Below are 27,724 nucleotides of genomic sequence, written 5' to 3' on the forward strand. Positions count from 1 at the left end.
ATTTTGAGAAATGATGGAGACTGTCATTATAGCCATTCTAAATCTAACTGTCGCCCTCTTAGGCCAAAGAAAGAAATTTCCATAGATGTTGCGCAGGAGCAATAATGATATTTTATTTATTAAAACATATAACATTTTTTCTGTTTTAATTTTAGACAAGAAAAGGAAAATAAAGTTATATTTATTCAATAAAATATAAAAATAATTATAAAGAGCAATCTCTTTTATGACTTAGTAATCCTAGCTGTGCTATCCTTGTGAAGCATATAGAAAAACAACAGCCATAAGGATACTGCAAGAATGACTGTATTAATTCAGGAAACTGCTATCAAAAAATAACATGTTTATGGTGAGAGTCATTTTATGATTTGATGACACAGTGTCTCATAAACTTTTATATTAAACAATTAATCACAATCTTGAAAACTATTATTTTATATTTCTTAATCTTATTTGTGTGTACCTCAGATGGAAAAAATAGTTCAATGAGGGTTATACTGCCACTTTCAAATCTAGCTCTTGTTTTCATATTCACTGTGGTGTTAATGGAGTGATTCCAAGTGTCATCTCTTTTTTATATCCTGCATATTCTGAAATGTGGGCCATGGTGAAACTGGCTTCTTTTTTTTTTAATTTCTGTTTGAATGTGTGTGCGTTTTTCTCTTTGTGTGCTTATATATCTCTGTGTGTGTTTATGTGTGATGTTTTGGATTTAATTTGGGTGGGGAGTGCTTCATGTTTTTGTTTTGTTTTATTTTGACCCAGAGTTTTCTGTGTAACCCTGCCTGGCTTGTAACTCACTCTGTAGACAAGGCTGACTTAAAACCCATAGATCCACCTACCTCTCCCTCATGAGTGCTACAATTAAAGGAACCCATTTCCATCACCAAGTTTTGTTGGTTATTTTCATCATGGCAATGCAATGAAAACAATCATTCTGAATCAATCATTTTAAGAAATAGATATTAGAAGTACAGATTTTTTTAGTGCTCTTTCATAGTACATTGATCCACACCATCCTCTCTCCAGAAATGTTCAAAGAAACAAACAATGGCATCTTGATGTTCTTTTTTCACTGAAACAGAACACTGCATTTCTCCAGCTTATACTCTAAACGCCCTAGACACTTTTTTGTGAAAGATTAAGAATTCCATGTTATATACCAGGAGAGTGAATTGAGATTATTATAGAAAACAGGGTATGTTTAAATACAGTATTGGAAGTACTGGTAGTGAGGAGTGTTGAGAATAATTGATTTTTTTTGATGAAGTCAATGATCATTGTTTCTCATATTCTGCAGAAAAAAAGAGGTATTACTTTGATTATATGTGTGACTTTTATAAATTTTTTATTTAATTAAAAGTGGCTTAATATTAAATAATATAGCAGGAAGAACTCTAGTTTTTATTTTTAAAATGCTCACTCTTTACATAGATTAAAAGGTTTAGATTTATGGAACAATTGTGGGAAAAAATTATTTTTAGGTATGACATTTAATTGCCAATTAAGGAGCCTTGTAATGTGATTTGAGAATCACAAATCAAAATGTAAGTATGCAGTATCAATCAGTAACTACAATCCTACACCAGTTTGGACTTATTATTCAAAGGGTTATTTATTTGAGGGGAAAAGACTTAAAGAACACTGTCCTACAGGACAGCCAGGAAAGCAGTCTAGTCGCTGTAACTGGAGTCCAGAGCAAGAGTGAGAGAGTAGGCCTGTGGCTGCTTTTTAAAGAGAAGGAGACCATGTCCCAGTGGGCTGATATCTCAAAGGCTATTGGCTGAATGAGTGGAAGGAGCTCCTGCAGCACATCCCCCTTTTGTTTAAGTAAGAGAGTTATAATCCTACTACAAAATTATATACAATAAAAACAAATATACTATTCTAACTAGCTTGAGTCTTGTATATAACTTGGCCATGTCATGAGAGAAACGTAACTACATTTATCTAGTCTTCAACCCCATCAAAGATCCGAGAAGGGAAATAGTGTTACCTGAGTAATTACAAACTGCAATCAAACAACTTCCAAAACATACAGCAAATCACAGAGACAACTGGCTACCTAGGAAATCATCCAAAGTCATGTATGCAATGTTGAAGCAACCAACTTTGGCTTAGGCCTACAATAACTGACAGATTATTTTTAAAGACAAGAAATTTTCCAAACCCATCTTACTCTGTCTTGACATGATTTGACAGTTCTGCTTATCCATTTCTGGATACTATATATTTTGTCTGTAGTTAAAGTATGGGCAGATCCTTGCCTAGAGGCTGATTTTTTCAAAAAGAAGACAGGCTCCAAGTGGAGTTTCTTTGGTGCTCAACAATTTCTTGGGAATAGATTGGTGTTGCCAGGAACGATTGTGTTTCACTACCACAGAAGTCTAAGTTAGATTAACTGACATTTTCTACAATTCTTTGAAGAAGTTGAAGATTATCTATTTATACAGAATATAATCTCTATGCATCTAAAGAACCTGATTAGTCTAAGTATAACTATGACAAACATAGATGAACATTGATCTACAAATATTAATACCTATCTAACTTAAAGATTAAGAAAATAAACAACTGTACAATAATTAAGGATAGTGACCTCCAAATGTAAACAATGTATAACTATCTTGATCAGAGGTACAAATGTACACTGCAATTTGGTGTGTGTGTATATATATATATATATATATATATATATATATATATATATATATGTTTTAAACAGAGGTAGAAGCATGCATGTATACAATATTCAATATAATTTAACTTTGGATCCAAAGTAATTGACTATAAACAATAACTCACAAATACCAATCTATTACCCCATCATCCAATTTTCCTTTTTTTCCCCCAAAAAGATCACTGAGCTTATAAATTCCTCCTCCAACCCTCAAACGTATACCAATATTAGTAACCCCAAGTGATATGCCTAAGTCTCAGGACAAACTGTGCTGGAAGAGGGGATGTCTTCCTCCAGAATTCCTTCCAGCTGTCAAGGGGGTGACGTTCTTTCTAGGCGATCCCTTGAAAGTAAAATGATGCATCTGTAATGAGGTCTACTGCCCTCTTCTGGTCTGCTGACATACACACAGACAGAATATTATATACTGTATACATAATAAATAAATAAATATTTTTTTTTAAAAAAGGGCTGGAGAGATGGCTCAGAGGTTAAGAGCATTGCCTGCTCTTCCAAAGGTCATGAGTTCAATTCCTGGCAACCACATGGTGGCTCACAACCATCTGTAATGAGGTCTGCTGCCCTCTTCTGGTCTGCAGACATACATACAGACAGAATATTGTATACTGTATACATAATAAATAAATAAATATTTTTTTAAAAAAGAAAGTAAAATGATGGTTAAATTTCATGATCATTGTCTTTTAAAATTGCTAAAAGTCTATGAGTATTCTGTGAAGGTCTGGCCAGAATATTGTACAAGATGTGCACCATTTCAGCTATCCAAGTTGGAACCATCTTGTGTAGCTGGTAACCGAAACAAGTCTTGTAGTAGCGCTATCAGTATCATGACATCATATCAAACAGGTGGAGTTTTTGTTATGGGACCCCATCTTCTTCCTGGAAACTTCAAATATCACTGCAGAAGAAACTCATTGTTTATTACGGAAAACTTAAACATCATTTATATAGACATATACAGACATATATATTCAAGGAAAGGCCTGAGAAAGACAAAAATCGTTATGAAGAAAAGCAAAGATGATTTCTAAATTCAGTTTTCTTTCCTTCCCATATCATGGCTTTTGACATGAGACAGAAAAATACAGAAACTCTGGGTTTTTCTCTTAACAACAGGCTTGGAATTAGAGATTGACTGAGCCAGAGTCCAACTCCAAACCCAGCTCTATAAATTTAGAAATATAAACATATATCTTAGATTTTTAAAATTACAGAACCTATCCAGTTTTCTTGATAGTTCCTCTTGGGTAGTTATTTTTCAAACTGTCCACAGTCAAATATCCAGGGTCCCTTGAATTTTCCTGCAGGGATAAGAAAAGAACCCTGCCCCCATCCTATATATTTTTCTTACAACCTGTATGGTTATCATCATTGTGGATGAGCTGTCATTTTTCCTTTCCAAGTGCTTTCTTCTCTTCAAACTAAAATTTTATTAATTTTTATGGTATCCACAATTTTTTTTCTTCTGTGGAAACAAGAGCAAAACCCCTTCCCCAGTGTAGCACATCTCCTGTCTTCCTTTGAGAGGTTAGCACATCCTTGAAATAAACCAGTTGATTTAGCTCAGCAGATTTTTCCATTATCCAATGTCTTTTTGCTACTGTTGTCCCATTCTCATTGGCGGTAAGAAAATTCAAGGTTAAAAGGAATTATGTAATTTATGTCTTGGGTCATTTTCCACCCCTTCTTGTTGTTTAACATATCCTTTATAGTTTGATTTGATCTTTCTATAACTGCTTGACCTGAAATATTGTGAGGTATACCTGTAACATGCTTAATATTATAATAAGCAAAAAATAGTTTCATTTTCCTAAAGACATAAGCTGGACTGTTATCTCTCTTTATTTGTGCAGGTATACTCATGATGGCCATAACTTCTAATAAATATATGATTACTGAATTAGTTTTTTCTGAGCTTAAACTGGTTGCCCACTGGAAGCCTGAAGAAGTGCCAATAGTTTGATGTACATATTTTAGTTCTCCAAATTCTGCAAAGTGGAACACAGTCATCTGCCAGATTTCATTCCTTTGAGTATTCTTTGGGTTAGTTCATGCATGTAGTGGTGTTTGGTTATATAAAGAGCAAGTAGAGCATCTCTTTATAATCTCATTAGCTTGGTGCCATGTAATGGAAAATTCTTTCTTTAAACCTTTGCTATTGATGTGATATTTTTTATAAAATTCTGAGGCCCATAACACACTTTCAATCAATAATTGATCAGTTTCTGTATTCCCTTGTGCTAGAGGACCTGGCAGACATGTATGGGATCAAATATGTGTTATGTACATAGGAAAAAGCTTGATTATGTCTTCTATCTGGATAAACAATGAACTCATTTCTGTATCATCTGGTATAAATTCAGCAGTTTCAATATGCAAGATAACACTTTCTGCATATTGTTAATCAGTAACTATATTAAGAGGTTTAAAATCCCTTAGTCCTATAAGAATGGCAAATAATTCTGCCTTCTGGACAGAATTATTATGTCTTTGTTCCACCTTATTCAGTTTGTCTGATTTGTAACTTGCCTTCCCTGATTGATTAGCATCAGTATAAAATGTATGTGCTCCAGTTATTGGATCATCACACAAAATTCCAGGAAGAGTACAAGAAGTTCTCTTTATAAGCTTTTGGGATAGTTGCTAATAATTTCTCCAAAATAATTGCACAAATCCTTTGCCAGGGTTCATTGTCTTCCCATAACATTTTTTTCATCAGTAGTGAGAGGCACTATAATTTCTGCTGGGTCTATACCTGCTAGTTGACAAAGTCTCAGTTTACCTTTTATAATCAATTCAGAGAACTTCTCTACATAAGTTTTTAATTTTTTACTAGGTTTGTGTGGTAAAAAGATCCATTCTAAAATAATATATTCTCTCTGCATTAAAATTACTGTAGGATAAATTCTGGAAGGCAATATGTTACAGACACTTAATGACATTAGAAGATTGTTAGGAAACATTTCCAGTCTATGACTGGCTGTTGGGATAACACCTGATCTAGTAATTCATTTAAACTAAACTTTAGAGGGTGACAAAGATCTGAATAGTCCCAGAGAATTAACAATGGAAGCAAAAAGGAACTGACAATGGTTGAGGAAAAATTACAGGAGGCACATGTGGATAGCGTGAATCTAAATATTAGTTGTATTCTAGTCTTTGAATGTCATTAAGAGTCTGTAACTGGTATCACCTAGTTTGTGCCTTTAGTGTCCTAATTTTCTGTAAATGTATTCTGTAACCTAGATATTTAACAGAATCTCCTGTTTGAATCTTTTCAGGAGTGATTTGTAATCTCCATTTAGGTAAAACTATCTTTACTTTCTTGAACATTCATTCTAAAGTATCTATGTTTGAATTGCAAAGCAAAATGCCATCCATGTAATAGTAAACTATAGACTTAGTTAATTGCTTAGGTATTATTTCCAATAGCTGACTTACAAAGTATTGACACTGGCTAGGGCTATTGAGCATTCCCTGTGGTAGGATAGTCCACTGGTATCTCCTAGTAGGCTGAGAGTTATTATAAGTAGACACTGTGAAGGCAAAGTTTTCTCTATCCTATTTTTTAAAGGTATAGTGAAGAAGCAATCCTTCAAATCAATAACTATAAGAGGCTATCCTTTCCATAACGGCGAATGCAGAAGAATTCCAGACTGTAGAGTGCCCATAGTTTGAATTACCTTGTTGACAGCCCTTAGATCTGTCACCATTCTCAATTTATCAGATTTCTTTTTTACAACAAACATGGGAGAATTTCAAGGGCTAGTTGGCTTCTCAATGTTGAACATCTAATTGCTCTTGTACCAATTTTTCTAAAGCCTGTAATTTATCTTCAGCTAGAGACCATTGCTTAACCCATATTGGCTTCTCAGTTAACCATTTTATAGGTACAGCTGTTGGTACCTCTTAAGGTTTGTTAGCTACTTTATTTTCCTGTAAAGCATGAATGGCTAGTAACATTGTGCATAGTACCTTATTACATCCTTCCCAGAATTATGAGTTCCTGGGACTGCAGGAATGTTAATCTGGGTATTCCATTTCTGTAGCAGGTCACAGCCCCATAAATTTATTGCAATATCTGCTACATATGGCCTTAGCTTTACTCTTTGACCTTCTGGCCCAATACAGTTAACCCATCTCATGCTTTATTTAACTCAAGATATGGTTCCAATTCCTAGTAATTGAACATCTGTCTCTTGAAGAGGCCAATTTGGATGCCAAGATTCTGGAGTGATGATACTCACATCTGCTCCTTTGTCTATCAAGACAACAATCACAATTACATTTATATGTACTCTCAGCTTTGTTTGCTGGTCATTTTTAGAAGTTTACCAAAATATACGCTTCTTATTTCCTAATTGAATTTCTGACTTATCGTCCAAATTTGAGCCATCATGTATACCTTTTGATCTTGCACAGAAGGTTCTAGAGTTTTTAAATTTTCTGGTGTGATATGTCCTCCACAGTTACTGGGAACAACTGGGCCAGTTTTTGTTTTGGGGCCTATAAGAGGACCCTCAAGGAATTTCCCGATGGTATTGGGTTGCCTTATCTCTCTGTTTCACCAAACCTCCAACATATACCTGAAGGCCGAGGTTTCCTATTCCTGCCATTCCCAGATGAAGTGGGACAGAGACAGAGATCCACTTTGGAGCACCAGACAGAAATCTCAAGGTCCAAATCAGGAGCAGAAGGAGAGAGAGCATGAGCAAGGAACTCAGGACCGCGAGGGGTGCACCCACACACTGAGACAATGGGGATGTTCTGTCGGGAACTCACCAAGGCCAGCTGGCATGGGTCTTAAAAGGCCTGGGATAAATCCAGACTCGCTGAACATAGCGGACAATGAGGACTACTGAGAACTCAAGAACAAGGGCAATGGGTTTTTGATCCTACTGCACATACTGGCTTTGTTTGAGCCTAGGCAGTTTGGGTGCTCACCTTACTAGACCTGGATGGAGGTGGGTGGTCCTTGATTGCTCTTTGGGCTGACGAGGGAGGGGGACTTGATTGGGGGAGGGTAGGGAAATGGGAGGCGGTGGTGGGGAAGAGACAGAAATTTTTAAGAAAGAAAGAAAGAAAGAAAGAAAGAAAGAAAGAAAGAAAGAAAGAAAGGAAGAAAGAAAGGAAGGAAGGAATAAAAATGAAACCTGCCATTTTGCCTGATAACCAGCAGATGGCACTGTTTCTCAGTCATGACCAGAATCAATGGAACAGTGTCAGGATAACTCGAGAGGTTAGGTATAAAAATCTAGGGAGCACCCAGCAGCAGATAAACAGCATGGCTCACCATGGTCGCCCACCCTGCTCCTATCTGATGCTAGGAGTCTTGACACAGCTGCTGGGAGAACATCTGAATGCCTGCCCAGCATCCCTATACTGTTCAGCTGGGACAAAGTGTCATAGTGCAAATGCAAATGCTGTTGCAGGGATTTCAAACAGTGCTTCCCCCAGATGTGGCAAAGGCTTACTCTCTGAAGTGCACTACCCAAGCGCTGCACTTAAAACCTTCTCAGACTTTCTAGGCCATGGATCCTGGGAGGCTTGGAGTTTCCAAAGCTGAGGGAGGGCTTGTGCCAAGCTTAGCTGGCAGCAAGCAGCCAAGCCAGGGCAGGCAGCTGAACAGGGGAGTGGGGGTTTAAGGAAGGTGGTTATAAAACCAAAGTTTGGGCACCAAATAAAGCGCAAAACAATCCCACACCAGTTTGGACTTATTATTCAAAGGGTTATTTATTTGAGGGGAAAAGACTTATAGAACACCGTCCTACATGACAGCCAGAAAAGGAGTCTAGTCACTGGAACCGGAGTCGGGAGCAAGAGCAAGAGAGGAAGGCTGCTGCTGCTTTTTAAAGACAAGAGACCATGCCCCAGTGGGCTGGTATCTCAAAAACCATTGGCTGAAAGAGTGGAAGGAGCTCCCACTGTATAAAATCAGTTGTATTTATCAGTGCAATGATGATGGAGTCACCACATTGATCTATGAGGGAATATCAGCAGTTGATAGGTGAGCCCTGGCTTCTAGGGAATAAGCAGACTCTTCTTACATATGCAACAATGTTGCTGTCTATCTCTTACCAACATGCATAAGCGAGTCAATGAATATAATATCGATTTACCATCCCTTGTTAGACTGGTTCCAATTACTCAAGTCAAAAGTGCTTTCATTAGTTGTATAAGCCTAACTGATAACACTGTACTGATGCCTGATATACAGAGGCATAAGTACTTATGAAATCATAAGCAGAATACATGTTTCTCTTCTACTGAAATAGAAAGGAGAGACACAGAGTTCACCTGCTGCTGCTACTAAATCCACGATGTTCATTAAAACCAGGTTGTATCTGAAATTATTTTTAACTGATGTAGGTCACAGAGTCCAGCAGGAGTGGGATAACCTTCTTCACACTTCTGTGTTTCTCATTGCTTTATATTATGATTTGATATTTGAAGAAGAAATAAATCAATAGTGTCAACAATAATAAATCACAACATCTTCAGATTCCTATTTGCTGCTGATGAAGGTAAAATAAGTCCACAACCACTGAAGCTCAATAGAAACACATTCCCATTTGGAGGTATAGCTTAGATCAGGAATTTAGGAGATTTTTCTAGATTCTGCTCATACAAGGGTAATTGGAAAGCAATGACAACTTGCCCTCTGAGGTACAAAATGGAAAGATTGAGTCTGAGTTACCGTGACATCACATCTAGAAACTGTCAATAAAGATACAAATAAAATATCCGCAAGTTTGCATGCTACCCAAGAAACTACTTGAACAATCAGGGAGCCCTAATTGTAACGGATAAGTAAATTTACATTGTTTTCTTTCCTTAATAGGAAGGCAGAACATTAGGAAACCAAGAAATATTGTGAAGACCACATGTCCATGATGTGTATCAAATGGAACTGTTTATCTCAGGGTATGACAAGCCTGTGAAGGAATCCTCTTGGCTGAGGAATGGATTCCAACACACACAAATGAGCAGCAGCCTGTAAGGCTGAGCTCAGCTATAGAACTTGTGCCCCTCAATAACTCACCCTGCCTTAACATCCTCAGCTGTCCTAGACTAGAACTGTGATGTATATTTTTCTACAAAAGAAGTTAATCTTGAATCCTGAGAATTTATTCCTTTGAAAAACCCCAGATCAGTGGATGAATTTCTTTATTTCCTGTGACTTTTTTTTTCTATGCTTTTTTGTTATCACACAGTCATTAACGACTGCATAACCTCAGAAGTGCAAAGAGCTCACAGGCTCTTTTTATTTTGGACTTATTGTCCTCTTTGCTCCATTCCCTGTTATAAATAGTTAAAGATTAACAGTGCAATAATAATAGAGACTATCTAGTTAGGACTTTCCTCCTGTTTGATGGGAAAAAGTCGAGGTTCCCTAAGTTGTAGCCATCATTCCTTACCTTCTTGTGACTTAGAACTCTGTTCTTAGATCTCCTCCCCAAATGACAAACATCTTCCATCTACTCTTGTTTTTCCTACATTTCCAGAAAGAAGGATACTGTGTTTCTCAGGCCTGGATACAATGTTTGATCTTCCTGCTAGTTCTTGCCATTCTTTGCTAGTATCTGTTCACTGCCACATATCAATTTTCCTTCAGTTGCTCCTGTTAGCTAACCTCATTCTTTTACCTGCTCTGAAAGGTTGATGGCGCTTACAGCCCTGTTCATCACCTCAAAATCTATCATAGAAAAATTCAATACCTTACCCAGTCCTGTGATCTAATAAAGCAGGCAACTCTGAAATTATCTTAATATCCTAAGAGTAAAGAGCATATCTAAATGTTACCATGAGCACATGTCAACATCCTTTATGCCAAATGAACACACTTCAATCTATGCTCTATGAAATCATTGGATCTACTAAACCAAATCAGATGAACCCTCAAATTAGGGCTTTATGACTATGTTCATACTGGCAGAAATAGAAAATACATTCCTTAAGACTGGGAACAAAATAGATTTCATTCAGGAAGATAACCTCGTTTTGTCAAATTTGTTACTTGTTTATGAGGAACCATGACTACTATATCATTCTCATCTTGGACATTGATAAGAGGGGATTATATATTCTCTTTCAGGTTTCCTGTCAGCTATAATATCACGTTAAAAAAATCACCTAAGTTTAGAGGATAGTCTTCTCATCTCTTAAGGAGACCTTGTAAAAACAGCCTTTAAGGTTTCAAAACATAGAATGGATAATAAAGCCCCAAACCAAAGCAAAAATGGGTGAAACATCAAATGTTGGCTGCAGATTTATAACACGGTCCTTTGTAGGGTAACACAGATATCTGCTTAGGTCTGGACTACTGGAGTCTGTTTTAATTGTGGCATCATGAGCCACTAGGAATATCTGTACAAAATCATAGTTATTACCCCAGACCTGTTCATTTAGAGAGAAAGGTTATGACATAAAAAAATAGCTCATGATAAATATGCCTACATATCTCTATACCCTCTCTGGGCTCAGATATTTCAGATTGTCAACATTCAACAACCAATAGAGACCAGCTGGCTCTGTTCTGGCCACCATCTCTATCACCATAACTATCATGATACTACAGCAATGTTGCTGTGTTAGTTCAAACTTAGAGCTGTATACCATTCTGATGGTTTTATTAGACTTTAATGAACCTCCCAATATAATTGCTGATTCTTAATATGCATAAGGAGTTGTGTTGCATATAGAAACTTTTGAGCTTATTCCTGAAAAATCATAATTAAACTTTCTTATTTGTACAAATACAAAAAAAAAATCCAAGAGAGAAATTGTCCACTTAATATTGCCCATGTTACAAATCATACTGAGTTGTCAGGGCCATTAGCAGGAAATGAAAGAAAGGAGAGAAATTGATCAGTTATTAATAAGAAATATGTTTCTAGCCTCATAATTTTATAAGAAACACCATAATAAAAAAAAGGGACTTAAAGAAAAAATTCCCATTACTAGAAAATAAGAAAGGAAAATTTAAAAGGTGATGGAGGAAGGTCATTGGTTAAAAAATGAAGAAATTGCCTTGGCCCTGATAGGTTAAAATTTAGACAGGCAGAGTAAACAGAACAGAATGCTGGGAGGAAGAGGAAGTGAGCTCAGACTCGATAGCTCTCCTCTCTGGGGCAGAGGTGATGAAGCTCTGACCCAGATGGACGTAGGCTAGAATCTTCCCGGTAAGCGCACCTTGGGGTGCTACACACATTATTAGATATGGGCTAGTGCAGGTGCGAGAGTTAGCCGAGAAGAGCCTAGATATAATGGACAAATTCTATATTTACACATTTATTAAAAACAATGCCTATAATGGACATGCCAGTCCACATTAAGTCTGATATTGCCCTAGTTTATGTTTCCAGTAAAATATAGCAATTATTATACCACTACAACATAAAACAAGTTTTATCTTGAGATAATGGAAAATCTTAAGATAAAACCAGTTTTATATTCTCTATTTACAATGACAATGTTTTCTTAAGAATTGACTTACTAGGGACTGGAGAATGGCTCAGTGGTTAAGAGCATTGCTTGCTCTTCTAAAGGTTCTAAGTTCAATTCCCAGCAACCACATGTACAACCATCTGTAATGAGGGCTGGTGCCCTCTTCTGGCCTGCAGACATACACACAGACAGAATATTGTATACATAATAAATAAACAAAATAAATAAAATATAAAAAAAGAATTGACTTACTAGAAGTAATTTTACAGACACACACAAACACACATTCACACACACACAATTAGCTTAGAAAACAAAGAACTATGTTTTTCCTAAGAGGTAGATCTAGCTGTCTGCACCTCACTCAACACAGTCTGTCTCCTCATCTGCTAACACTCTTATTTTCCAACCACTTATGTCTCTGCAATCTGTCTGCACCCTGACCAGACACTCCATCTAAAAAGCACAATACAGTTTAAATACCTATGGTTCATTTTCAATGGCCATCACCACACTTAAAAAACATTTGAGTTGCTAGCAATATCACTGTATATTTAGTTCTTCGTCTAGCATCATTATTCTCTTCTTCTGTAGCTATAAATTAGTACAATTCTTCTTGAGCACTGGTTGGATATTGGTAATTTATATACATTGGTTCAGCTTAAAACATTAATATGCGATTATAACCTTGATATACTTAATTTAAAATAATTTATAAATGTTATTCATTTTTCCTTTTCAAAATATATGTCAGACTCTTGTCTATTTTGCTATATTTTTAAATGTATTCAAAATGTAGTTTTTAAAAATCTAAGGGGATTTCATATTGTGAGTAAAATACTTCTTGAATGATTGACATTTTTTTCTACCATTGAGTGGTATTTTCTTTAAGAATCTGGATGATATTTGATAATGACAATATATGCACGTTAAATATCAAACTACATTAAAATGTATGAATGAATGTTTAGGAGATTACATCAAGTTATGAATATGATAGTTGATCTAACATGATAGAAAAAAGCTTGTATGGTGAGGCATCAAGGAGAACATCATATATGTATATGTTCCTGGAAAGATGTTTTATTTTTTATTTATTTTATTTTATTCATATTTTAAAAAGAAAACAAACTATCCATTTTCATTATAGACACCAATCCAAGTTTCTACTCACACCTCCCCCTCCCCCAACCACACAACCAATTCACTCCTCAGAGAGGGTAAGGCACATTGACTCTCCCTACTGTATCTAGACTAAACAAGGTATCCATTCAATGAGAATGTGTTCCCCAAAAGCTAGCACTAGCAGTAGGGATAAGTTCTGGTGCTACTGTCATTGATTCTGCAGTCTGGTCCAAAATTACAAGGGTCACCCATATTCAGAGGGTCTAGTTTGGTTCTATGCTGGTTTCTTTCCTGCTTGATTGCAATTGGTGCGTTCCCATTAGCTCAGGTAGTGGTTTCAGTGGGTGTCTCCATCATGGTCATGACCATTTAGCTCATAGTCTCACTACTCCCTTCAGCTGGACTTTTGAGCTCAGCCCTGTGCTCTGCTGTGAGTCTCTGCATCTGTTTCTATCTGTTGCTGGATAAAGGCTCTATTATGACATTTAAGTTAATCATCAATATGGCAGCATGCCATGGCCAGTTGCTGGCACCCTCTCCATTATTAATTAGGATCTTAGCTGGGGTCATACTTGTCCATTCCTGGAAATTCTTCTAGTGCTAAGTTTCTTGCCAGCCCCATAATGGCTCACACAATTAAAATACCTCTTTCATTGCTCTCTGTCTCTGTCTTTCCTCCATCTCAACTCTCCCATTTCCTCAAGTTCTCCTTGCTTTCCCTTTCACCCCTCCTCTTTTCCTTCTGTTTCTACCCCCAGCCCCATGCCTCCAATTTTTTAATAGATCTTGTCTATTTCCTCTTCCCTGATAGTCTATATATGTTTTCTTAAAGTTCACCTTGTTACTTAACTTAAGAGAAGCTGTTTTACCTCAGGTAAGAAGGGAAAATATGTACAAGTTTGTCTTCACATTTCAGAACTGGAACAATAATAATGGAAGACTCAGACTGATTACATTGCATTAGAAATTACAGGTTTGGCATGAAAGATCCTAATCAAAAATACTATGATGATCATGACTCGGTTTTATCTCTTAACTTATATACTTATACTTTACAGGACACATGGATATTTTAGGAAAAGGAATAACCACTGATCACAGAATTATTATTAAACTGTGCAGATTCAAGAGTTGTTAACTTTATTTATTGTGGTATATGTGATTTTTGAAAGAAATAATGAGACATATTCTCATCCTGGAAGAGATCAGCATAATATTCTACTCATAGACACTAGTCAGATTGCTCTACTGTTCACAAAAAAGGGATGTGCCCTGTGGAACATACAAATTATAAGAACTTCTTTTTTCAACTTTCCAAAAGCCGGATTGCACTCTGTTATCCAGACAGTGCAGTCTCTATCCTCCCTGTCTATGTCTTTGGAACAGTCACCAGCACTTTCTGAAACTAGTCAAAATATTGAAATACAAATGTCTTATTCAGCAAAAGCAGGGAATGCTCCTAATCCCCATGTCTGAAAGTCATCCAGTATACAGGACAGAATCCATCAGTGTTCAATGATAGTGAGTCTGGAAAGAATAATTTGTCACCTTCAGCTGCACAGGACCTGAAGTTGTGGCAACTTATTACTGTGTACCATGTAAAAAATTCTCTGTTACGGTGATGCAAGTAATAATATAAACCATTCAGGGCAGCAGATTTATGAGCCTAGGATACCTAAGTTGCAAAATTCCTTTTTCCCTGAGATAAAGAATTACTGGAATTGCAACAATGTATTTGTGTACCATGTGATATTTGGTATACACAATCAAGTGAGTGTGCCTCATTTGTAGGTACTTTTATTGAAGACTGAGGACCATTTTCTTCATTTTTTTCTATCTAATGAGCCTATTCACAGTTCTTTTCTCTAACAGAATAGGCAAGTCAAAATGATTAATTTTTTGACATACAAATGAGTTTAAAAATCTGTATTTTAACTGTTGTGCTCAGGAGAAATGTCTCCACAGTTAAGGTAATTCTGTAAGATAAACCTGAATTCTTTTCTCAGCACCCATGCTGAATATCTCAAAACTGTGTCTATAACTCCAACTCTCCTTTTACATTCTTGGGATGTATATTCTCATGCACACACTTAAATATTCACACACACACACACATACACACACATAAAATTAAAAAACTTAAGGTGAGCAGGACTGCTCTTATATAAAGTCTGAGATTTATTCCCAGATAATACTTCTACTTAAATATATAAACTGCACAAAATTAAAAATGGAATAAGAGTTTAAATATTAAAATAAACACACCACTGTATTCATAAGGGTCCACACATGGAATGTAATAAGAATCATAATCAAGCATTGTGATAGTGAAATATCATTTTAAGACCATGTTAGTTGATGCCATGCACCAGGGGTGAGAAAGTACCCATTATGGAATTGGGATGGCAGAAATCAGATTGTTTGTTCTGGGTCTCTGAAGGAACACAGTGCTTTGGACTCTTGATCTTTTTAAGGACTTATTTTAATATTTTGTTTATATGCAATTGTATTAATGTATTGGGCATGCATGCAAGCATATATATATATGCTTGTATATATACATATATACATATGTATATATATACATATACATGCATGTATGCATTTATATATAACATGCATACTCATGGATTTTGTTGATACCAAGGGATGGTATCAGATTGCCCACAATTAGGGTTACACAGAGTTGTGAGCTGTTGTATGAGTGCTGGAAATTGAATTCAGATCCTCTGAAAGAACAGTCAATGCTCATAATCACTGAATTATCATTCTTTCAATCTGGTCATATTGGTTACAGCTCAGTGTATATTCTTTCAGTCCATAGAACGTTCATATCATCACATTGTGTTCTTTGAAGGTACTTGGGCTTTGGAAATAACTTATGACAACAATAGGGGATAGATACAAAGGAAGAAATAGGGTCACTTCTTTTCCCACAAAATACTTCACATTATTAGTTTTGTGTGTTTTGGCAGAGTATTTTTACTATAAGGAAAGTTAGTGCTTGAGTTTTGTTTATTTATGATTCTCTGGAAAAGATGCTTTGATTAATTCTTTATATATTATCTACATAAAATCTTAGGATCCTCTTTTATGGCATCTGAGCAACAAGGAGATTTTGGCTAATTAATTGAACATTTATTTTCTTATTTGAGAAGCAGATAAGACTGACATTCTCTTTTTTGGATATCTCATAGAATTTTGCACTAAAAAACTGTCCCTTTTTGTAGTACTTTTTGTTTGCTTGGAAGAATATTAATGCTTGCTTCTATTTCTTTATTTAGCAGATTCTTTTACATATTATTAATTGTTTTTTAAAACAATATTTTCTCATTTTATAAACCTTTTACACTTACCACTTTCTCTCCTTCTTCCTCTCTCCCTTCCTTCCCCCTACCCTAGAGCACCGTTTAAACCTCAGAGAGGGTAAGGCTTTTCATAGGAAGTCACCAAATTCTAGTACAATGCCTTGACAGGATGGAGACTTTCTCCACCATATCCAGAGTGAGCAATGTATCCCCCCAAATGAATTGGTTCCAAAATGACAGTTCAAGCATTAAGGATAAATGCTGATCCCACTGCCAGTGCCCCACAGACTTCCCAAGACACAACTGTCACTCATATTTTGGGGGCCTAGTTTATTCCAATGCAGCTTCCCCTGCAATCAGTTACTTGAAAGTAATAAGTTGCATTATCTTTATTCTTCATGCTGCTGATGGTGAGGGGAAATATACCTGTCTCCTTTCCACTGTCACTGAACCTGGAGAGGACCCAGAGATGATCTGGGCCACATTCTGGATGCATGGTTTACTTGAGTTTGTTTCTTTTTTATGTCTGGTAGCAACATGAGCTAGTTTAAAGCTCTGTAATGGATAGTCTTTACCCTGGAGTCAGAGTAGGAATGTTAGAGATGGGGTCACCACAATGTCATCCCTTGAGACTGAAGTGACAATATCTGGGTTTTGTGTAATTCCTCATTAAAGACTCATAATATCAACCAATAATCCATTTGTTTCATTACATCTGATAGTTTTCTTATTTCTCTGTTAAGTTTCTGCCTGGTTGACCTGCACATTGGTGAGAATGGAATGTTGAAATGTACTAGTATTAGAGTGTGTGGTTTGATGTATCCTTTGACTTTTATTAATGTTTCTTTTACATATACGTGTGCTTTTATATTAGGGGCATAGATATTCAAAATAGAGACTTCCTTCTGATGAATTGATCCTGTTACGAGTATAAAGTGTCCATCTCCATGTCTTCTGATTGTTTTTAGTTTGACATCAATTTTGTTAGATATTAGTATAGAACACCAGCTTGTTTCTTTGGACCATTTGATTGGAAAACCTTTTCCCAACCCTTTACTCTGAGGTAGTGTCTGCCTTTGAGTTTGAGGTGTGTTTCTTGGGACAGCAGAATGTTGGATCCTGGTTTCATATCCATTCTCTTAACCTGTGCCTTTTTATAGGTGAATGGAGTCCACCTATATGGATGCTTCTTGTACCTTCATAGGAATATACTTCTTTGGGTTGGGAAAGTTTTCTTCTATAATTTTCTTGAATATATTTTCTGGGCCTTTAATCTGTAATTCTTCTCATTCTTCTACCCCTATTATTCTTAGGTTTAGTCTTTTCACTGTGTCCCAGATATCCTGGATGTTTTGTGTTAAGAATTTGTTGGATTTGTTTTGTTTTTTAAACAGTGAATTTATTTCCTTTATAGTATCTTCAGCATCTGAAATTCTTTCTTCTACCTCTTGTATTCTGATGGTAATACTTGTCTCAGTAGTTCCTGTTCATTTACCCAGATTTTCCATATCCAGCCTTCCCTCGGTTTGTGTTTTCTTCATTGTATCCATTTTATTTTTTAAGTCTTGAACTGTTTCCCTTACCTGTTTGATTGCTTTTTCTTAGTTTTCTTGGGAATCTTTGAGAGATTTATTCATTTTTGTCTACCTTTTTGTTTGTCATCTCTATTTCTTTGTGGCAGTTATTTCACCTCCTGTTTAAGTTCCTCTATTATTTTCATAATGTTTCATAATGTTCTGTTTAATGTCTTCTATTTCTTCTGGAGTAGGGTGTTCAATTCTTCTTGTTTTGTGATCCCTGGATTCTGGTGATGTCATGTTGCCTTTCAGGTTGTTGGAGGAGTTCTTGTATTGGCGCCTGCCAGTCTCTTCCTTCAAATGGAGCTAGGAGAGTCTTGGTGTTTTGGTACAGTCTTTGCTGTGACTGACTCTCTGGGTGGATCTCCTCAGTGCAGAAGCAGAAACTGTTCCAGTCTGGATGGAACTCCTTAGGACAGACACAGGGTCTCCTGGTACTCCAAGGACACTGCAGACAAAAGGGCAAACATGGGGGCAGGGCAGGGTGGAGTGGAACACAGAAGACCCTGCAGCAGAAGCTGGCGGGGAGGGGCTGTGCTCTCTTCTGGGACAGTCCACCCAGGATTAGCACACACTCACCCCTCTGGATGGAACTCTTCTAAGATGTGATATTTGTAAAGTTCTATCTTAGTCTGTTATTCAGGACTAAGAATGTTGATTATTTACATATTTAATTCACTCACACATGACATTAATTAATCTCTTATTTGATTGTTTTCTGGTTATAGAAGATACAAAATATAATTGTATTTTTTGTTTTTAAGATTTATTTTGTGGTGTATAATACTTTATATTTTAGAACATGTCTCTTTTAATAATAGGAATAAGGTATTCTCTGAAACAAATGTGAAAATTTTGCATAAATATCTGTTAGGAATTTTTGGTCAGTAGTGGTCACTTACACACCCTTTATTTCTTGGTGAAACTTAATTAAAGGGAAATACTAGACATTCCTCTTTCATTGTATGGGAATCCATGTCTCATTGTAGATCCTGAAATATTTTCTTCACTGTCAATTTTGTCGTTGTGCAAAGTATGTAAATATCCTCATAAAAAGTCTAGAAGTACTCTCTTAACTTTTTATGTTGACTGCTTTGTTGTAACACACTAAACACAATGTATCAGTTGTCTTTTTCCAAAAGCTTGGAAAATAATCCAAGTGCTTCTTTTTCATTGAATCTTCAAGTAGCCTCAGTGAACTTCATGCTATAGTGCATTTCATTTGTATTTAATAAATGAAGGTTTCCTTCAAGATCAGACAATTAAAATAGTCACATTGACCAGACTTACAAACCAGACAGCAGTGGCACAAACATTTTATCCCAGTAGCCACAATGACCCACATGTTTAATCCCAGTATCCACACTAATTTGTCATAGAAGCCAGATCATAGTGGTGAATGCACTTAATCCTGAAACTATAAAAATTATAAAATGTAAGGAGACAGCTCTCATTCTCCATCTCATTCTGAGGACTTGAGGATTCCTGTAAGCAGGATCATCATTTCTGGACTGAAGTCAAGGTAAGAGCCACTGGTTGATTTTCTGGTCTTCGGGTTGAATCCCAATATCTGTATCTGAATTTTTATTAATTTTACTTCATTATGCAATTCAGATGACCTCTTGTGGATTATAATTATCCTTATTCATAAAATTTCATGACTTATATTCCATTTTTTCAATGTTTGTTCCTATGTTTAATATATTTTGGGGGAACTGTGAGTCACCTGTTCAAGAAAACATTTTTTCTTTTTTATTATTACTTTAAAAATACCAATCCAAATTCCTACTCTCTCCCCTCCTCTTAGTCCACTCCCTTTCCCTGCACAGACCCTCCCTATAACCCCTCCAACCTTAAGGGAGTGTCATACACCCCACCCTGTGGAAAGTCCAAGGCCTTCCCCACTACATCTAGGTTGAGCAAGGTTTACATTCAAAGAGAATAGGATCCCATGAAGCCGGTATCTATAGTAGAAACACATCCCAGTGTAACCATCAATGGCCCCTCAGTCTGCCCCATTTGTCAACCCCCTACAGAGGGGCTTGGTTGTTCCCATGCTTCTTCATTCCCAGTGCAGTTGGAGTGGTGAGCTCCCATTAACTCAAAAAAAAAAAAAACCTGTCTAAGTGTATGACCCCTTCATGGTCTTGAATTCCTTGCTCATACTCTCACTCTTTCTACTCTTCAACTGTATCTTGGGAGCTCAGTCCAGTGCTCCGATGTGGGTCATTGCTTCTGTTCCCATCTGTTGGTGGATGAACAAACGGAAGAAAACATTCATTGAAAACTAGCCTACTTGACTTATTATTACTGAACAAAACCCCACATTTCACCATCAATCAACAGAAATATTTAACAGGGAAGAGAACTACTATTTAAAATTAATGATAGAAGGGAGGAATAGATGGAGATGGAGCAGAAAGGGAATTTAAAATCTTTTAAATAAATGACAGGGGCAACTTTTATACAGAAATGAATTCCTGAAGGCGAATGACAACCTTGCATTAAGGTTGTGATCATTAAAGTCTGTGGTTATCTAAACAATGACTGCATAAAAGTGAAGATGTGAAAATAGGAGGGTGACTTTTTGGGAATAATTAGATCAGCATTTTAAAAAGAGTATAAGATGGGACTTGTAAAGTTTTATACATATGTATAATTGTCAGGAGAAATACAGAGACACAGACTATGAGACAGATGAGAAATCTTAAAAGATAAATGATATGTAGATAGATAGATAGATAGATAGATAGATAGATAGATAGATAGATAGATAGATAGACATTGATTGAAGGTAACAGAGAGATGACTTACAAAGTTTCTTGGCGTCCTCCAGGATAATGACTGATGCCTTCTCTGCTTACTAACACTAAAGAAGCGGGACCAACAATAAATACTATCCAACTCTATATATACATATATATATGTATATATATATATATATATATATATATATATATATATCTTTGAGATAAAACAACAAAGTGAAATAAGACACCATCAAGATACTAAACTACTTAAATAAATCAAATGTTCTTGTAATGATATGAAGTACCTTGTTTCTAATAACCCATTGTCATATGAGCTCAACATGAAAGCAAAGTGCCTTCTGTAGTTGTAATGCATAAGTATAATAATGTATAAGTGCATCCTGTGGCAGTCTCTACATCTTCCTCAGAAGTGTTTGTTGTGGCGCATCTTTTTCACAGGCACTGCATGGAATTGCTGCAAAGTTCTCACTCTTTACTTCTTCGTAGAAGGCATTAAATAAATATTGTTCTCTTAGTTTTCAAAAAGTATTTCCATGTGTAATATCACACTCACCATAAGGCACAGAGAATAAATGCTCTTCCACAGATTGAAAACCATCAAATAAACATGAAAAGACTGTGGTAACTATGACATCTTGGCCCATAACTGCTTTTAACAGGAAAGCAGATAATACACCAGACAGAGAAGACCCACATACTAATAGGTATACAAGACCTCAGTGTTCAAGCTCATAACATGGTAGCATTTGCAGGTTTTGAAGATGTTGAGTACAACTAAAAAATTACACAGATTTAAAAAATGCACACTGTAAACTAAGCACAGCCTACAATAGACAGGTTAAGTCATAGGCATATTTTCATTAGAAACTCAGAACAAAAATGAGAAATAAATTTTCCACAGACAACATTTACATTAGGTGCACAAATAGCAATCTCTCTCTCTCTCTCTCTCTCTCTCTCTCTCTCTCTCTCTCTCTCTCTCTCTCTAAATGAGCATGGCTATTATCTGGTTGCATGTCCCTAAGAAAACATACAGAAAAAAATTTATAAAGATATCCAAAATAAATCTCTGAAGTCTACTTAGAAAGATAAAAAGAAAATATGGAAAGACTTTTAAATATTTTTAAAGTGCAAAGAGAATATAAAAAATTGGCATACATCATTAAAAGGAAGTGTTGAAAATGAAGTTCAAGAAAATAATGAAAATTTATAAATGCATACAAATTGTTAACACTAAACTGAAATAATGATATGAACTCATGATTATATAGAAGCAATACCATGGCTGTTACAGAATCAAAGACAAGCAATTCATGTCACAGGAGGACTAGCTAAACCACTCACCCAACTAGATGAGTTTAGCTAGAGTTCTCAGGTGCAATCAACTGCACTGGTTCCCTTCCACCTGCAACTCACACTGATGCAGAGTGAAATGTTCTTTTCTAGTCAAGCAGAACATTGCAGCTGAACCTCTCCAAGCAAGGAGGTTTTTGTTAGGGTCTGTATCACTGTGGGAGGAACATGTGTACCTTGGAAGCAGTAATAAACTCCTAAATCCTCAGCCTCTACTCTGCTGATTTTGAGTGTGAAATCTGTCCCTGATCCACTGCCACTGAACCTGTCAGGAACTCCAGAGTTACGTTTGGACACCAAGTAGATTAGGGGCTGTGGAGACTGGCCTGGCCTCTGTAGGAACCAACTCAAATAGGTATTTCCATTACTATGTAAGAGACTCTGACTTGACCGGCAAGAGATGGAGGCTGATTGTCCAATGGTAACTGACAAAGAGAGTGGAGTCTGGGTCATCACAACATCACCATAGGTTCCTGAAATTAAAACAGAATAGTACAAAGTCCATGTAAATCAGAATCTCCAACTTAGCACAGATTATGTCTTTTTAGTTTCTCATCATCACATAACTAAGCCTCATATGCCCATCCAGAACAACAGGACCTGCCATGGACAGCACACATAGACAACCAGATGGTTCACTTTATCCTCATTCCTGCTTTCATCTAACACTCTTCTTACCCAGAATGCAGAAAATTAGCAGAAACAGGGACTGGACAGGAAACCTCATTTTGAGGAGAGAAACTAAGTAGAGTTATCAGTGAAGGCAAGACTACAGTTGAGCTTTTATTTAGGCCAACAAGGCAGGGACCTCCCTGGGGAGCAATATGCAAATACCATGGACCACATAACAGTGTACATAGAGAAGACAGTCATGTGGGCTTCTTAAATTTAAAGATGACTCAAATAAATCTTCTTATAGAACAGGAGTGAAAATATTTTTAAAAATGTGATGACCGATGGGAGACAAGCAGGATGATAAAAAAAATAATAAAGCATTTCAAATCAGTTGTAAATATGGGTTAACAATGTAGTCTTGTCCAATTTGAAATTTATTTAAAATTTGTCTAAAAACGCACAGTTAAATTGTAAGGAACTATGGGAATTTAGTGAAAATCATAGTTCATTATCCTCCAGGATGAAATGAGCTCCCAGAACTTTGTGCTCATATTCTCTAGTGCACAACAAAAGTACAAGATGGAAGCAAATCATTCAACTAAGTCTTCACATTATTGACTATGTTCTTATTCAGGTTAGAATATAGACTTCTGGTTACATTCAAGGTGATTCAGATAGGTTATATATGTTTTTCAAATAGAAAAGCATACAATAATCATTACTGTATGATTTCTCATACATACTATACACTCACATTGAAATGCATTCATTAAACCACCACCATACTTAACCTATATAAATATACACCTTGTTTTCATAGCATTGAAATTTTTTATTAGATCAAATTCTCTTAAACTTTCATATCAGAAAAAAAATCTGAACTTACTATTTAAAGCACAGGTTATGTACTTTTTCACTCTCCAATCTCATTAAATGAAATCATTGAGCATATATCATTCATTATCTTTTCATCATCTTTAAGGCATAAATGTTTCTTTAAAAGTTCAGTTATATTCTGTGAGTAAATAAATATCTTTATTGCTGAATCTTCTACTAATGATAGCATTTATCCTCTCATATAGATATTTATATTTTCAATTGTAAGAAGTTGAAAACAAACTTACTATATGTGTATTTGTATCAGATTATGATTGAACATATATCTCCATTTATTTTAGGCAGATTCATAGGATTGTATTTTTCAGCCTCCTTCTCAGATATACTGATGAAGTTATTATAATTTATTAACTATAAATTTCTTTGACTAGCAATGGAATATTATGTAATGTACATCCTTCTCCCAGTCATTCTTACATTAATGTATACACAAAAGTGTTACTTAACCATTTAATTCCAGTTTTAGTAGTTTTTGTTTCCTGAGATACCATGGGCCAAAGTATAAATGTAAATGTACTGCTTACCCTTTGTTCATAGCTCTGCCAGTAGTTTTTTTACTATTCTTTTAATTTTTCTACTTGCTCATTGAATTCTAAGTATGAAAATTATTTTGATACTAATGCCCTCCAGATTCTTTGACAAAATGTGGTATTAATAAATAAATGATACAAAATTGACTTGCCTGTGTAGAAGGAAATCAGTTACATATGGAAACTGACTCAGTAACATTTTTTATGGTAGGAATTAATTTTATAATTATCTTATTTACAATACATGGGGACCCAAATGACAACTCAGGAAAGCCATAAATTACACCTAATTAGCACAAATGACAAAAAAAAGGGAATACTTTGCACAAAAGACAAAAGGGAATACCAATATAAAACCCACAACCTACAGGCATAAGTAATTCAGCCCTCATATAAGACAACTGAAAATTATCACTAAGATGGATGTAATCATGAAACTAGAGCATCTTAGAGAGTAATGTAGAGAAACTCTAGCTAGTATAGGGATTTTAGGTGTATTAGTACAATGACAAATTGAAGATCCAAGTATGAAAGGATATGATAGACTTTAATAACGTGCCATAGTTCATCTGTAAAAAACACTGGCAAGATACATGCACATTTTAAAAAATCTATTTCATAAATTATTACCATCTTAAATATTCAATTAACTCTTCAGTTTAACAATGATTTCATTTAATCATTTTATTCATATTTACATAATGTACTTATTTTTAAATTATGATAAATTTACAACATTTTAGAAAATGATGCAATGTACTCAAACTACACCTCATAAAGGAGAATATGCACATCATATCCTCACAATACAGCCTCATTACATCACATTCATTATTTTAGTGTGAGAAAATATATAATAAATTACATGGTAGTGGTGCAACTAAATAAAGAAAATTTTAAACTGGTAGATATCTGTAAGAAGACTGAAAATACAGAAGACTGAGAAAACAAAATGATGAGTGTGGGAAATTCAATTATGAGTTTTTCTTCACTATTTATGAAAATGCGAATAGTGGTATGACCATACAAGAGAGTCTGGTGATTTATTACAATATAAAACAAGTTCTTTACCCTGTCATGAAGCAGATAAGATATGTAGATGACCCAGTCTCAATCCACGCTGTTTTTCTTGGTGACAGAGTTAATATCGCTTGCCATGCCAGTCTGAAAACTAGGAATCTTTGTAAAGCATTAGTAAGGCATTCAATCTGCATTAAAGAGTATCATCAGGACTCAGTAGCAATGGATAGGGACAGATTCCACTCTCTTTTTTTTCAGGTTTTGAGGTTTCTTTTTTTTTAATTTATTTATTTATTAAAGATTTTTGTCTCTTCCCCGCCACCGCCTCCCATTTCCCTCCCCCTCCCCCAATTAAGTCTTCCCCCAGCCCGAAAAGCAATCAGGGTTCCCTGTCCTGTGGGAAGTCCAAGGAACCCCCACCTCCATCCAGGTCTAGTAAGTTGAGCATCCAACCTGCCTAGGCTCCCACAAAGCCAGTGCGTGCAGTAGGATCAGAAACCCATTGCCATTGTTCTTGAGCTCTGAGCTGCCTGAGAACATAGTAACTTAGGACTTACTGTGTACAGCATCTGAATTGTTGACACAGCCATACAAGTCATAAACCAAACCTCTTAAAAGTTCAGAGATTAGACCTGATTTGGACTAGCTGCTCCCTCTAGTGACTGCAACTGATAATATTTTGTTTTCATGTTCTGCTCTGCTTTCAATGTATTTCATATAATTGGAGGGTACCTTCAATATATCTGCTTTAAATCTAACTGTCCTCTTGTGCCCAAGAGTTGACATATGATAAATTTCCAGATTTTTCTGAAGAGATTGTGATTTTATATATGTTTATGCAGAGATTAATCCTGAAGTGGACTAGCTTCTCCATATAGTGTCAGCACCAGCTAATATTTTGTTTTCTGAAATTCTGCTGTGCTTTTGGTCATTTGGCCTTCTCTTCTCCCCCAACCACATTCTCCCAATTTTGTTGCGTGATCGTATCTCTTTCCTCTTTCCAGGTGGATATATGGATGTTTTTCCTAGGATTCAGGTTGTTACTTAGCTTCTCAAATGTCATGGACTCCTTGTTCTTTGATTTACCCCTAACACCCAATCATGAGTAAATACATACCATGTCCATCTTTCTGGTTCTAGGTTACCTAACTCATAATGATTTTTGAATTTCAACCATTTGCATGCAAATTTCTAGATGTTTTTTTTTACCATTGAGTGATACTCCATTGTGTACATGTTCTACATTTTCTTTATCCATTCTTCAGTTGAGGGTCATCTAAATTGTTTAAAGATTCAGGCTATAACACATAATGCTCATCCACAGTGTCTCATCCTCTTTGAAAACAAAAGAAGAACTTTTCTGAAGCATCATAAACTTAGATCCAAATTTTGAAGTTAAGGTATTTTCAAAATAGCTATCCTGGATAAGTTCAGTAGCATTTATAAACACATATCTTTTAGCAGCTGTTGCTCCTTCCTCAGCATTCAAATAATTCAAAGAGAGCATAATAGCATACAGTATCAAGTTCTCTGTGCATTTTTCATCTTTTTGCAGCTTTATTTTAACATCTATTTCTTTTATTTTTACTTTTACATTTGAGACAGGTTCTCTGTATATCTTTGTCCTGGAATAATTCTGTAAACCAGGCTGTCCTTGAACTCACAGAGATCTCTGCCACCTAGGTATTGAGATTAAAGGTTTGTGATACCACACCTTGAAGTCACAGAGGTCAATCTACCTCTGCCCCTTGAGCTCACAGAGATCAATTTAATTCTGTCTCCCAAGTGTTGGGATTAAAGGTGTGTACCACCACACCCAACTACTCTCTTTCTTTTTTAACTTTAAGAACTATGACTTTTAGCCTAATATATATTTTTAACAGACTGTAAATCATTTAGAGGTTTTATTTGTTTTTGAATCTCTCTTTACTATATCTCTCTGTTTCTGACTACATGAGTCTTTTTGAAGAGGATTAAAGCCATGACTTTGATGGCTAGATCCAGCCAATTCCTTAGTTTTACAGCCTCAAGGCAGAGGTACTGGCTCTAGCCATTTCTATTGCCACAACTCTATGGCGTTTCAAGGTCACTGCCAGCATGCAAGCTGCAGCATTCAGCTCACAGACCACACTCAGTCAGACTGCCTGCCTGAAAGAGTCAGAGTTTGCCCTGGCAGGATGTCCCAGAAAACAGGCATTTTAAACCGGCACAGCTTTTTTCCTGCTATAGCTGAAAACCGAAAAGCATGCCTTCAGCTTTTCATCAATACCATTTAAGTATTTCATGGCAGGACCTCTTAAAAGAGTTGCAAGGTTTTGCAGCTAAAGCTGAGTCAAGAAGCCTCTCTTAGACGAGAGTGCTTCCTTGCCTCTAGCAAGCA

The 27,724-nt window shown here is 36.0% G+C and overlaps 1 long non-coding RNA gene across 1 annotated transcript; it reads right to left on the reverse strand.

Annotated features, from left to right (window-relative positions):
- Positions 1–22,503: 22,503 nt before the first annotated feature.
- On the reverse strand, positions 22,504–23,064 carry LOC142855587 (uncharacterized). Its single transcript, XR_012911529.1, has 2 exons — positions 22,961–23,064; positions 22,504–22,755 (listed from the first exon to the last, which is right to left on the reverse strand). It is a non-coding gene; the product is annotated as an uncharacterized LOC142855587 (long non-coding RNA).
- Positions 23,065–27,724: the final 4,660 nt, after the last annotated feature.

Source organism: Microtus pennsylvanicus, chromosome 8 (assembly GCF_037038515.1).
Source record: "Microtus pennsylvanicus isolate mMicPen1 chromosome 8, mMicPen1.hap1, whole genome shotgun sequence".
In the NCBI taxonomy this organism is placed as follows: Eukaryota; Metazoa; Chordata; class Mammalia; order Rodentia; family Cricetidae; genus Microtus; species Microtus pennsylvanicus.